At 43.4% G+C, this 14,974-nt stretch overlaps 1 protein-coding gene across 9 annotated transcripts in view; it reads right to left on the bottom strand.

The window, feature by feature from the left end:
- The window catches only part of TCF20 (transcription factor 20), a 179,518-nt gene that overhangs the window by 147,116 nt on the left and 17,428 nt on the right, over positions 1-14,974 (bottom strand). For 6 of the 9 annotated variants that reach the window (XM_083573701.1, XM_083573693.1, XM_083573700.1 and 3 more), the window contains exon 2: positions 512-577. The gene's annotated coding sequence lies outside the window, so the exon portion shown is untranslated. Of the gene's footprint in view, positions 1-511; positions 578-1,446; positions 1,753-1,890; positions 2,249-14,974 lie in introns of those variants that run through there. The other 3 variants (XM_083573704.1, XM_083573713.1, XM_083573714.1) reach the window with 2 other exon arrangements.

The following is a 14,974-nucleotide window of genomic DNA, read 5'->3' as shown; positions in this document are numbered from 1 at the left end:
GTGGGTGAAGACAGAGGCAAGAGTGAGCAGAGCAACTAATGATCATCAATCTTTATTACAGCCCAAGACCAGACAACAGAAATAGCAATAAAAACACATGTAGAGAAACTAATGTCCATTTTATCTCTCTATGGTAGGCTTGTTTCAACATACATGGACATCCCCTCTCTGTCCTCCATTCAGACAAGAGTTACTACCACTGTTCAAGGACACACTCCACCTAGGCAAACTACTAAAGGGGGGTGAAAAACATGGCCAATGAGCAGCTTGGCTTGGGAAAGGAAGCCTTGCAGGAGGTGTGGTGTCAGTAGAGACCCAAGCACTAGATGGGAACATCTGAAGGTTCTCTATACCTAAGGTTCCTCACCTCTGCACTCTGTGAAGTGATCCCTGAAGCTCACAATAAATATCAATCCATCCTTCCAGCAGTCTAAACAAATACTAGGAAAGGATAAGTCTTATATACACTTTGCATTATAAATATCCCCAACAAAAAATGTCTATTTCATACCTTATCCTCTGTGAAGAAGGGAAAAGTCCTTTGAGGATCATTGTCAAAACAGAGGCAGAGAAGTCACTAAAAGAAAATAAAGAACTTTTATGAGAGAGTTAATGCAAATTGTTAAGATGTGTCTATCGGGTTAAAAATACCTAAGCACCAGCAGAGGTTACATATTTCTATTATTTCATATACCTGTATTTTAATCCCCCATTCTACTAGCCATGCAGTTCACTGTGCAGCCTCAGGCCAGTCACTCTCTCCCCTAGCCCCCTTCACTGGGTTATTCCGAGGATAAAATGGAGGCACCCCCATGCACTCTGAGCATCTTAAAGGAAAGATGGGGTTGGAGAATGAAAAAGAATGACAAGCAGATCCAAGCTCAGACCACAGCTCACTAGATGGCCTTAGGCAAGTCACTATCGCTACTACCAGATTTGAGAACTGATGAAAAATTATAAAGCATATTGTACATTTAAAGAGTGTTGCAGGAAATGCAAATAGAAGTATGTCATGAAATCCAAACCAAATCGTATCCGATATCTTCCTCCTTATGCAAAATATATACAGTAGTCATGAAAAAGAGCTGTCACTCAGCCAACATAAAAGAAGGTCCCTTCCCTGAGATATGGAGCGTGTCACCTTGATTAAGCCCAGCGTTACTTGAATCAAGAGCCCCTTCATTATATGGTGAAGGCACAGGCAGCTGCATAAGAGCTGCTTATGCCAGATCAGACGAAGAGTCTCACAGTCCCACACTGTCTCCCATCCTTGCCTTAGGGCAGCTCACCAATAGAGCAAGATGGGGGTAGCTGTCCCTTGTGGCTTGCTCCCAGCATCTGAGGTACACTGAATATGGATGTTGCATTTATCTCTGGCAGCTAATAGCCATTGATTTACCAGCTAAACCTGAGAGAACAAAAACATTCTGGCAAATAAATACCCACCTTGAACATCAGCTGCTGGGAAAGAGAAGCAACTGGATTCCTCCTTGCCAGCTCCTGACATTCGCATTATGCCTGGGTTCCTCCCCTCCTCCTTCCATGGATGTTTAGGAAACACTTAAAAACCAGCTACCCTCACTTCATTATCACCCGGCTTGGAAGAGGATTGTTTTGTTTTAATATGTGATCAATATCACTTCCCTTCCAAATCATATCGCCTTCCACCCAAGCTGTCAGCAAGTCAACAAGGGCTGACCTCTTCTGGCAGCTCTATTTAATCAGACCCTGAGAGGGAGCGAGAAAGAGACAGACAGACAGACAGACAGACAGACAGACAGACAGACAGACAGAGCCTGCCGTTGTTTGCACTTTCTCTCTGTCTCCCTTCTCTTTCCCTGACATGAGTTACGCAGCATTTCATTCTACAAAAGCCAATCTGATTCTCACTGTGCAAATTTCTCCACGGCGACGCTCTGTCAGGGCATTTCAGCTCTGACCCGCAAATCTTCCCACATAACTCTTTCAGTGTATCTCTCGCTCAGCCTGGCACGTCTCCTGCCATGCTGCTCCCCTGGATTCCACAGTTCTATCAATACACTCTCAGGCATGACTGCAAGATTGCAATGCCCTGTTCTCGATTCTCTCCCAAGTTCGGTCAACTTCCTCCCCCTGGAGTAATAAGGTCTGCATCGCAAGATTTATTTCAAAGAGTGTCCTCACGGGAAAAATTCCGACCACCAGGCTAATTTCATTTTCCACCTAAACAGCGTTTTAGCTGAAGAGGCAAGGACTGTACAGTGCATTCTAAACCACTGTTTACACAAATAAATGTAACCCCCTGCCTAGACTATATTAAATGTGTCATCTCTGTCTCCTTTCTACCACTCAATTATGAAGTGGGGGATTATTTTCTTCCTAAAATATGCAGGAATTATTCTAGAAAACGGATATATTCTCTCATGGCAGAAACATTGTAGTCTGAGGCAGACTCTCCCCTGATTTTCTTAGCCCATGGAACATTCTAGAAGAGAGCTATGGAAGTGGGTATAGGAACTTCCGAAATATCACCTATTTGGCTTCCTAACATGGTGCCCATTTTCTCCCACCAAGATTTTCAAAAGCAAGTTCCTGTTAGCAATTCTCACTTGGCTAAGAAAACTAAATGTATGTGCCATACTAAGAACTCTGATGTGCCCCTTATATTAGATGGATAAACAAATGAAGCTACCGGTATATACATTAATATAGCAAGAATATCTACTATTTCCCCCCTAACAAGGAGGAAAAGAATCATGGCACAGAAAAGCAGTATTTAATCAAGTCTCTTTACCTCAAGCACAGCCTCCCACTGCCTCCCACAGAGAGCAACCTGCAGCTCCCGCTGTCATTAAAAGACACTAAGATATTAAACAAGAATTAAGCCTAGAGAAGCATGCTGGTAGAAATATACAAACGGAGAGAGGGTGAAAGTGGAAAGAAAGGTTCCCCTCACCCCCGAATTATCCATAGTAAATACACAACGTTAAATAACCTGCTGGTGGGGGCTTTTTGGAAGGGTCAGGGAGAAATCTGTGCCTCCCTTAATAGGTCCATAGCAGGGGTAGTCAACCTAAGACCCAGGAGTCAGATGCAGCCCATTCACCTTCAAAATCCGGCTCGTGGACGGTCGGGGAATCAGCATGTTTTTACATAAGTAGAATGTGTCCTTTTATTTAAAATGCACATCTGGGTTATTTGTGGAGCATAGGAATTCGTTCATTCCCCCCCCCCCCTTCAAAATATAGTCTAGCCCACCACATGGTCTGAGGGACGGTGGGCTGGCCCACGGCTGAAAAAGGTTGCTGACCCCTGGTCCATAGCCTTGCTCTGTGGCCTGGCTTTTGATATCTGTGTTTCCTAGCCTGATTCTTGTACTGCATAGGCCCTTGCCAAGCCCAGAAGTGCGAACATTGTTTCTCTTTCCTTTCCAAATACAACTCTCTCTACCTATAATAGAGGGGAACAGCGGGGGTCACTGTGTGCCTAGATTTTGGCATTTAAGGAATCGATTTGCAGTTCTTGGCTTCCCAGGAATTAAGAGATCTGAAGGTTCTGCAAGGCCCTGTGTTTTTCTTTTAATCCTCCAGAGATCACCACCAGCTACTGGCTTTAGTTCACTTAGTTGTTTTGACAGACCTGTACCCCATTGGGTGACCATCCCAAATCTCTCAGCTTAATCCTGCATACCTAAAAATCCATGGGAGGGATATTTCCACTTCTTAAGCCATGTGACCCCCATGGGGAGTAGAGCTACACCCATGGATACTAACCTTGGACCTGCAGATTAGAACTCAGTACTCTTCACTCTCGCCCACCTCTAATTTCAAGCTGAACAAATTAAAAACAAAAGGTACTCCTCCAAAGGAAACCTAGCTATAGATTTGTGCAGTTCTTATATGAAGTTTCTCTTCAAAGGGGCCTTGAACTTGAAAAGCTTTGCAGGAGAGACAGTATAAAAGGAATAACATTTATTTAACCCCCCAGGGTGCTTCCACACCAGGCATTTAGTGAGAAACTGCAATGCTTCATTCACTCACATCTCGGTATGCCAACAGCATTTCCTGGGCCTAGTATATTGTATGTGGTTTGGGGGCCCTGCACACAAACACACACCCATACACCCCCTGGTAATCTATTGGCAATAACTGTTGCTTATGTAAGTACGTATATTAGCATAGTCTACCTCACAGGGCTGTTGCAAAGATAAAAGGGGGAGGGGAGGCCACTGTACACAATCTTCGAGCTCCTGGAGGAAAAGGAAAATGCAAATATACATAGACAGATAGTCATTCACAGATCCTGTAAAGAAAAATAAGCATGCCAGAAAAGTAGCCCCACCACCACTTCAACTGCAATGAGTCATATTCCTGGTTATTATTATTATTATTATTATTATTATTATTATTATTATTAATTTCCCGCCCTTCACCCTAAAGTGGATTACAACAGGGTGGATTACAACATTAAAACATATACTGAAAACAGTGTAAAACACACAAACAAGGTGGGTCCTAAAAATATATACCTCAAGTGCCAGGGTAAAGATGTGTGTCTTCAGCGAAATACCAAAACAAAACAAAAAGGTTTGCCAACCCTGATCAATGACAACAAGCAAAAAAATACTCTAAGTATGTGCAGTTTCATAACTCTGGTGTCTGCAAGTTCATTTTGTATTTCTGTTTTTATGGTTACTTTATATTAATAAATAACAGCCCCATGACAAGCAGTAGTTGCTGTGTGGGAGAAATGGAAAACTTGGGGTCTACAAACTTATGCAACTTTTCATTTTCATCCTTGCTGCAGTCTTTAGGAGCCTACAGTTACATAGGAACAAGTTTCCTTTTTTTTCCTTTGTCCTTTTTGGTCTTCCGAGCAATCAGAGAGATGAGTAGCTGCTTCCAATCTCTTCTCAGAACACCTTATTAACTACAAGGCACCATGCCAAATCCCAAGACAGGGCAGTCTCAGATGCCATCCAGGAATTCATGCAAAGGCAGAAACGTGTTTGGTAGTAAACTAATACAGTACTACTGCCAGAACAGGCCAATGTCTGAAGAATTCTAGTTGACGGTAAATGGATTCTATCAGAGGAAAATGATGGGATGTTGTACTTGTTTCTTTGCCAGGGGGATATGTGGACTGAAGGCTTTTTTATTATTATTAATAGCACATAGCATCAGTAATTTAACAGGTATTAAGAGCTTAGCTATATCCCAATTCCGGAGACATGTTGAGTCTGGCTAATGACACAAATTTTAACTGTTGCAACAGGTTGTAGTCATGCAATTCTGTCTTTATTGCAATTTGCCTGTTGCAGTGGGTTCAGAGAGCTTGTCTCACAAAACCAACGTCCCTCTGATTATGCATTTCCCTGCATACATGGAAATGCCTCCAGAGTAAAACCACAAGAGCCTACAGGTGACAAGAGCTTGTTCAGCAGGTAAAGAGAAATGGTCAACTGAGCAGCTACTATTATAAACACAGGAACCTGAACTGATGTAGGCAAAAGGAGAAATGCCATGCCAGAGGACAGGAATCTGACACCAATGATTAAAGCAAATCTCTAGGAAATGTTTCCCGACAGTGAAGTCTATTAGATTGATGCACAGGCTCCCAAGGGATACAGTGGAAATCCCATCTCTCTGCTCAATTGAAGAGAGGAAGTGAGCAGTAAAAATCGCAGTGCAGGATACTAAGCAAAGAGTGAAATGGACAGTGCCTATCTGCTCAGATTTCAGTTAGCAGGCTGTGGTCTGTATCCATACTAATTTCAAAAAGCATGGCAAGTCCAAGATGAAGGTGGTAGTGAGTAGCTTTTATTGTCTATAATTGAGAAGTGATCAAAGACATGTACCAAAATTATTTATAATTTGCTAGTGTCCATCTGTTGAAGAGAGGATAAGTGTTTGCCTCCATTCTTAGTTCACTGGTCATCAGTGCACAATATTAAAGACAGAAGGTTTTGAGTTTCTGTAACATACGTAGCCCTAACATTAAATATAGATTCACACATGCATGTTCATCACTTAATGACAGCAGAATCAAACAGAAGCCGCTCTGAAGCAAAGACAAAAATGAGTGAAAAATGGGATTGTGGTACAGTGGGGAACTGCCAAGTTTGTCAGCATATTTTTCCTCATGCCAGGTTTGGGATCACTCCTGGCCCCAACACAACTTTCTGCATAGAAAACTACGACTGTGTTTGGACATCACTATAAATTACTGTTTATTATAAACTATGGTCAATCATTATGAGAACAAGCCTAGACAAGCCTCACTTCTCTCTCGTTTTTAAGCACGTCCATGAGGAACAGATTGGAAACTTTCACTTCTGTTTTGACTAACCACAGTTTGTATGTCCAAACCCAGACAAACTATGTTAGTCAATTGTTCTTTACTGAAATAAGCCAAACTGCGGTTCACAAAACCAGCTTGTTTCAATGAAACATAGTCAAGTTTTACCAACTTTTGATTGAAATTTAATGCTAAAATGTGGACAGTTGGAAGTGGAAGCAAAAGCTTTCAGTCTTTCTTGTGGCTGCCCTGGAAGAGAGGGGAGAGGGAAAGTACACAAGACTTTGGCTTGCATAGGCTAGTTTGCATAATGTCATGGCTGTGCCTGACTTAGAAGCAGGCATGAAGTTCTTGGAGGATGAACTGGACACGCCCACAGGATGAAGACCTTGAGGAGCAGGCAGGCCCTCCAACTCTGAGGATCTCCTTGAGGGGCCCTCTGGGTTGCTACCTGCATACCCTACAACATTTCTCTGAAATAGGGACATTCCATTCCATAATAATAACTTTAATATTTATACCCCATATTTATAGCCCACCCATCTGATTGGGTTGCCCCAGCCACTCTGGGCAGCTTCCAACACATATAAAAACACAATAAAACATTGAACATTAAATACTTTCCTATACAGGGCTGCCTTCAGATGGCTCAGGGATCGGATAACTCCATACACTCCTTAAATTTCTCCAATGATAAATGGACATCCTAAAGAAAAGTGGGACATTCCGGGATCAAATCAGAAACTGGGACAGCTTCTCTAAATCAGGCACTGTCCCTGGAAAATAAGGACATTTGGAGGGTCTGTACCTGATGAAGAACCAGTGTTAGAAACTGATATATGAAAGCTAGGAGCTAAATGGCACCTTAAACCTAGGTTACAGGCGCAACAATGGAATGTTTAGGCACACTTTTTAAATAACAAGCATACAAAGCTGAAAATGAATGAACTGCAGCTAAAATATTATGATCATTTTTCACGTGCTCTAGTCCTTCCCCTGCCTACCCTCCTAATATTTTTCAGAGGGTCTCTTCTCCAGTATTCAGAGAGTAGCTGGAAGTGGGGAGGCAGAATGGGTCCTCCTTTCCTTCCACTCTGCAGTTTTAATCTGAAATCTTAGGCACAGTACTACACCCAGAGCTCAGAAACTGCTTGTGCTAATGAAATTCCCTGTCACAAAAAATGCGCCTAGAAAAATGGGAGCTTCAAACACTGTGAAGAATCCCTGGAACTTTCAGAGAAGGAGGTGGAGCTGCTCACCAGTGAGAGCAATGTCACCAAAAGCTTTGGGTCCAGGCTGAAGAGCAACAGCGCAGTATGCATGTACACACCCAGAGTCATTGGTCTGTTTGTAAGTAAGGGGTCTATTGATGAGTAGTGTATCTCTGGTACTCCGTCACTGCCTGCAGCTGTGGTTAGTGTGTGATTTGTATTGTTTCCTAATAAAATATATCAATTTAAATGCTCAGGTCATCGGAAAAACAAACATTTACATGTCATTAATACTATTTTTAGTTTTGCTTACTAAAGACAGGTCAAATAAACATGTTAAATCAGATCCCAATCTATTTAAGGCATTGGAAATGCAAAAATCCAGGAAACATTCTCCCCCACAAACCCCACCCCCCAAAATCCAGAAAATCTTCTGCTTCTCATGGCCATGAATGCAAAGCACTCTACTAACAAACGCTCCTAGCCCAGCAGGAATACAGATAGAAGGTATATAACATCAAAGAGTGGCAAAAGACAAATTAAAACTCTCTAAAAGTACACCTACACCCCCCACTCCTAACCATTTTTCTCCAGTGAGAATTTCAATGTAGCAGTGAAAATTCCTCCCCATGTCTAAGCCTCAACCCCCGCCTAAAAGATAAAGCTTTGAATGACATAGGATGGAGAGGTGTAGCTATTGGAAATGGCCCAGTTGTTTTTAGTCACTTTCTGATGCTCTGTCTGTACTCCTGGCTCAGCATTTAGCCAGGTGTGCTAATGGGTGCAGGGGGCTTGGCATCCATGGCCATGAGATGTTATGTGGGTTGCAGCCCATTTATGTAGGGGTACAAAGGGGCACTTGGGAGTCCTTCTAGCTTAGCCCCGCCTCCCCCTTCCAGTTTGACTGTTTTGAGTAGTCATTACAATTTCTCCCAGCAGCTATTTTATAATTAAAAGCAAGGATTTATAAAAAGCAGATTAAAAACCAGCAGTTTTCTGAGATACGCTCTGCTTGCAATTCCATTTAATCATGTGGCCCTGCAAAACAGAATTTCCATGCAACATGTCTCTTTTTCTCCCTAGGAATGTGGTGCTGTTTGTCCATACGACCGTTCCAAATTATTTACATCCTTACGTCACACGGTTCCGAGCAAATCACATTTCAGCAGGGCCAAACGCTTACTTAATTCGGAACTGTTTCTCTCTCAGCTGCTTCCGTCCTAATGTGGATGCTGCCTGTTTGAAATGTCCCACCCACGGTGTACTGTTTTGGGAATCTCTGCAGGGAACTCTGGGACAGGTGCCCAGAAAGCCTCTGAACAGTCTAAAATTACTTTTAAGTCAAGCAATGCTAATGTGAATGCAGAGCAAGCCCATAACAGTTTACACGAAGCCATCTGCGCTCAAGATGTGTCCACACAGCTGGTTGAGTCTCCTAGGCTGCCAAGGTTGGAGCTTGGCCTCATCCACACACCGGTGACAGTGTACCATGGATGGACCACTTGTTCCAGCAAGTTAGCTAATGGCTATCATTGTAGTTCCACAGGATCATAACCCACGCATAACCCAGGAAGGTGCTGCTAGGCCCTCAGCACCAGTGGGTGGTCATGACTACAAAGCCATCAACAAGGCTTTTCATTAGGTACAATTCAATGATACAATATGTCCTCAAGTAGTTGCTAAGAAATATAAATACAAGAGAGAATAATCCTCAAAGAAGCTGAATAGTGGCTGCAATCCAGACCCACCTGCACAAAGTGGGATACACAATTGCTATGAGTAAGTGCTGTCTGGTCTGAGTTGTTGGGCTATGCACTGTGTGGGGGAAGGTGGACATTCCTATATCTTCATTGCCAGAGGTTCCAGGTGAGTGGAAGAGACCTGTGATGGGAATTGATTGTGTTTTTAATCCTGAAGTCCTTTGTATGGGGGAAACTACAAAAGAAACAGCTGGCTGCCTGAATTTAAAAAGCATGGGGCTTGGCTCACTCTTTAATCAAAAGGGCCCCCAGCAGAGTTTAGAAACACAAGCATGTATAACATTTGTCTAGCACAGAAAAAAATAGGTTATTAGACCTTTAAATAACTCATTTTAGACACTTAAAATGTGCTGCTTTGTCTTTCTCCTGTCTCAACCCCTTTCACAGTGAATAGACCACACACTTTAGTAAGTTTAAATGCTTTACTCACATAATTTGAAGTTTCATTAATGCATCAGCCAACGCGACAGCAAAGTTAGCACAGGTAAAAACTTTTTGAGTACAAAATACAAAATCAGTTCCAAACGGGAGTCTGGGCTTTTCCTTTCCTTGGAGGTCTTTAAGCAGAGGCTTGACAACCATATGTCAGGAATGCTCTGATGGTGTTTCCAGCTTGGCAGGGGGTTGGACTCGATGGCCCTTGTGGTCTCTTCCAACTCTACGATTCTATGATTCTAGAGCCCAGGCATATCTGTCTGCTCACATGGTGTGAAGGAGAGAGAGAGAGAAAAGGAAACAGGAAAACCTTTACCTCCTCCCTCCCCAAAGGTGAGGGAGCATGACCTAGTGGAGCCTTCTCTAGCAAATTCAGGTCTATGGTCTTAGCCTCTTCAGGCATTAACTAACGTATAGTGCACGTGCATTGTTAGGTTTCACTGCAAAAAACTCCCACAACCTGCTTGTTGTACTTTGGGTCCAATAATTTACAATAATTCACAACAGCACAGCTAAGTGTAATGGGCCTGTGGCTGTGGTAGATAGTGCCCGGGACCCTGTGGGCTCTATTCCCTGTTCCAGCCTTCCTCAGCCTCTTGCCCTGTGTGCTGGCTGGGGCAGATGGGGACACCAGGCTGGGAATGACAAATCATCATATATCAGCTTGGTTTAATGCATTTCTGCCTAATACAGTGGTACCTCAAGTTACATACGCTTCAGGTTACAGACTCCACTAACCCAGAAATAGTACCTCGGGTTAAGAACTTTGCTTCAGGATGAGAACAGAAATCCCATGGCGGCGGCGCGGCGGCAGCAGAAGGACCCATTAGCTAAAGTGGTACCTCAGGTTAAGAACAGTTTCAGGTTAAGAATGGACCTCCAAAATGAATTAAGTACTTAACCTGAGGTACCATTGTACTGTAGCTAGGATCCAAAGAACCATGTAGCTAGTTTTGTTCGCTCTGTAGGGCTTTGGAGCTGCGCTTTTCAATAGCTTCCTCTACTGTCTGGCAAATCACAGAAAACCAGGTTAGAAATTGTTACTGAAACTCTCCTCAGTTTTGTGTTTTAACCTATACAGTTGCTTCTAGTGCCAGATGCTGTATGCCAGGTAGCTGAAGCCACAAACTCCCCCTGCCACCTGAAGCCCACCTACAATTCAAGGTGTGGTGCAGCCAGCACGGTGCCTTCTGATGTTATTGGACTCCAGTTCCCATCAGAGCCTGCCAGCATCGCCAATTGCAAGACATTAAGGGAGTCGTAGTCCAATACCATCTGAATGGCATCACTTTGTCTACCCCTTAACAAATAGTCACAGCTGTAGCTAAGCTAGTATGCAATGAATTATTTTGAAAGTCTGCTTAGACTGGGAAGTTATACTTGGTTCATTCCACTCCCCACCCCCGCCGCTGCCTAATTTTAGGTGGACCATTAAAACATTTTTGTTCTGCACAGCTTTTGGCTGGATATAAATGTCATTAACTCCACTCTGTTTTTTAATGCAAGATTTTTTTCCTCTTGTTCTTAATCCATTTTTCGTATTGCTTTAAAGTTAGCTATAAATTGACTTGAGCAACCTTTTGGCACCAAAAGGAAACTCTCATATCTATTTGAAGAGGAAGAGATATATGAATATCAACGCTTTAGTATTTATGACACCTAAACATGAACGTGTACATTCTGAAAATTTCCCGCTACTCTCCAACCCGGGTTTGAGGCTGGCGGTGGGGAAAGCAGCGCTTCCCCCATCGCCAGCCCCAGAGATTTTGAGACCTGCTGTCACTCACGGAAGACTGTACTAAGCTAAACGACGATCTGGTTTAGCAACAAGCAGGCTTCAAAAGTAATAGTTCTTTTAACTGAACAACATTTTGGGGCTGATACATCAGGCATACAGATATGCAATTGTTAATACAGTGGTACCTTGGTTCTCAAACTTAATCCATTCCGGAAGTCCGTTCCAAAACCAAAGCATTCCAAAACCAAGGCGCGCTTTCCCACAGAAAGTAATGCAAAATGGATTAGTCCGTTCCAGACTTTTAAAAACAACCCCCACAACAGCAACTTAGCATGAATTTTACTATCTAATATGACCACTGATCCATAAAACGAAAGCGATAAACAATGTACTGCATTCACACAATCTATCAATCAGTAGCTGAACTGGGTTCCACACAGTCACAAAAACAAAAAAAAGAGAGCTGCAAATACAAAACGGCAAAAAAAAAAAAAAAATAGCAAAAACAGACAGACCTCAGCGTAACACTCAAATTGGAAGCGTAACACTCAAATCGGAAGCGTAACACTTAAAACGGAGCACGTTCGGCTTCTGAAAAAAGTTTGCAAACTGGAACACTTATTTCCAGGTTTGCAGTGTTTGGTTCCAAATTGTTTGAGTACAAAGGCATTTGAGAACCAAGGTACCTCTGTATAGGCGCCTCCCCGTTTACGTGCAATCAACTTGCACACGACCATGTATATGCACAGCACCGGGAAAGAAAGAAAGAATTAGAATCATAACCAGAAATGGCGGGAGAGAGCTGGAGAGTTCTTGTGGCTCACAAGCAGACTCTTCCCAGAGCCCGAAGACGGCGTCAGTGTGGGTGGAGGAAGCCCCAAATCTCAGTGGGGCTTTGTTTAGGCTGCTCAACCTCCCCACAGGTAGCACACCAGCAGCACTTGCTTTCCTACATGTCCTGTATGCTCCTGCCAGCCCCAGAACTTCACATCTGGATATTTAGAGAGAAAGCTGGAGAGCAGGGGGAAATAGGCATTTAGAGGGTTTTTTAGAGGGTGCTCCCTGATTTCACTTATGCATGAGGGGCCCGAGAACATAACCTCCTGCATAAGTATATTTCTATTGGTGAAATTGTTGTCCTTCTAGAGTCTAGTGCTTGAATTGTGGCCCTTTTCCTTCTTTTTTAAAAAAAATAGCTAAGGGGATAGTCACAAAGGAAAAGCGAGGCAGGGCCCCTCTGGCCCACCTGTAATTTGAGCACTGCTTAAGCCTAATGGATGAGATGAAATAGAAATGTAATAACTAAATATAACCTGCCAGGTGACAGGCATACCCACATGTCTTTCCTCACTGCTTTAGCAGAAACATTTAGAAATTCCACTAAGGCCTGCTCTGGCATACATCTTAATTAACAATCTAAAGCAAAGGGTGAACAATGAAGTCCAAAATATGCTGATAACACAAAGCTGTTCATTACAGTAGAGTCCAAAGCAGTCTCTGAAAGAGTTGCAGAAAGATCTCGCATAATTGGATTACTGAACAACACAATGAGCACATGAAATTTAATGTTGATAAGTGAAAAATAGTGCATGTTGGGGAGGGAAATAATCTGCTCTCTGTGGTTGGATTTTTGAATAACTTGGGAAAGGGATTTTGAAGGCATTGTATATAGACCATTGAAAACACCACTTCAGCATACAGCAGCCATTACTAAGGCAACGAATGTTACAGATAGTTACAAAAGCAATGGAAATGGTTAGGGCACATCTAAAAATCATTGTGTGTCTAGCTGGACCTTGAGGACTTTGTTCTGTTTCTATCACCCTGGGTCAAATCAAATACTGTAGTATTAGAAAATGCACAAAAGATCAAGTTTTAGAAAATTCAAGCTAGGGATTACCAATTTAGAAACTATATGGTGTAGAGAACGTGTGTTTGTGTGTGTGGCTAAAAACTATTACAGTCATACTTTGGAAGTTGAATGGAATCTGTTTCGGAACTCTGTTTGACTTCCTAAACTGTCTGAAACCAAGGTGTGTCTTCCGATTGGCTGCAGGAAGCTCCTGCAGCCAACTGGAACCCACGTTGGATGTTCAGGTTCCAAAAAACGTTTGAAAACCGAACATTCACTTCTGGGTTTGCGGTGTTCCGAAGCCAAAACATTTGAGTCGCAAGGCGTTCGACTTCCGAAGTACAACTGTACTTGCCTTTGGCACAGCAATCTTATGCTCACATTATGTGAGGATCAAAGCTAATATCACCACTATTCCAGTGGACTGGCTACTATATCCAATGTAAGGTTAAAAAGGTAAAGGTAAAGGACCCCTGGATGGTTAAGTCCAGTCAAGGGCAACTATGGGGTGCGGCGCTTGTCATCTCGCTTCAGGCTGAGGGAGCTGGCGTTTGTCCACAGACAGCTTTCTGGGTCATGTGGCCAGCATGACTAAACCGCTTCTGGCACAATGGAACACTGTGATGGAAGCCAGAGCACACGGAAATGCTGTTTACCTTCCTGTCGCAGCAGTACCTGTTTATCTACTTGCACTAGTGTGCTTTTGAATTGTATCCAATGTATGATCAGCCCAGGAGCGGAGAGGAAAAACACACAAACAGAAAATACAACAATGGCATAAAAACATATGCCCAGCAGCCCTAGAAAGTCCTCCTGTGCCCACAAGCCAGCCATGCACTGGGAAAGCGCATGAACTCCTGATGATGGGGGGAAAGCCCAGCACATGCCTCTGCAGCGCCACATACACTGAACATGCACAATAATGCTACAGCAGTAGCACCAGTGGCAGAGACAGCAACAACCCTGAAACTGAAAGTTCCCAGGCATTCCTACAGACAGGCGTTTGAATCCCCTTATGCTTCTCACAGCCACCATTTTAGAACATTGCACAAAAAACAGAGGACTAGTATCTACAAAACATACCAGCCACATAGCTGGCTGGGCTGGATGTCTGTAGACAACCTGTAAAAGACCCACTCAGGTTGTGAAAGATGGTGTCGCCAAGCAACCCAAGGAGATGTTAAGGACATGCAACAGAGGCAGACACAGACAGGCACCCCAATAACATTAGCCTCCAGTGAGTCATTCCAAAGGGCATGGAGCTGGAAAATGGGGGGTGGGAGTTCAAGCCCAACTAGCGGGAAGAAAGAAAACATGCCTCCACTCACCATTTGCATGCACAGAGAAAAGTCAAGCCTGTGGTCAAAAAGGGGGAGGTAACAAGCCTTGAACCCACACTCAAACTGAGCAATGTTCTCTGAGACACTCAGTCACAGCGGCAGACCCAGAAAGTTCAATTCCCCACTGCCTGAAGCCCCAACACCCACCCATAGATGTCAGGAGCACAGGGCGTGCAGAAGGAATCCCATCCAAGTGGAACAGCTAACGTTTTATGTGCTGGAGCTCTACTGCTCAATAAAATGGGCCAGGCATGCAAACTGGAGCCAAGCAGGGCAAATGCTGCATAGGCTCCAGCTGGGAAACAATCTGGTCCTTTGGGGTAAGCCAACCCATTTGGCCCACCCTAATCCCTGTGACCAAT

This window comes from Podarcis filfolensis, assembly GCF_964270895.1.
Source record: "Podarcis filfolensis genome assembly, chromosome: 10".
NCBI classification, from domain to species: Eukaryota; Metazoa; Chordata; class Lepidosauria; order Squamata; family Lacertidae; genus Podarcis; species Podarcis filfolensis.
This window is presented reverse-complemented; position numbering and strand designations above follow the sequence as displayed.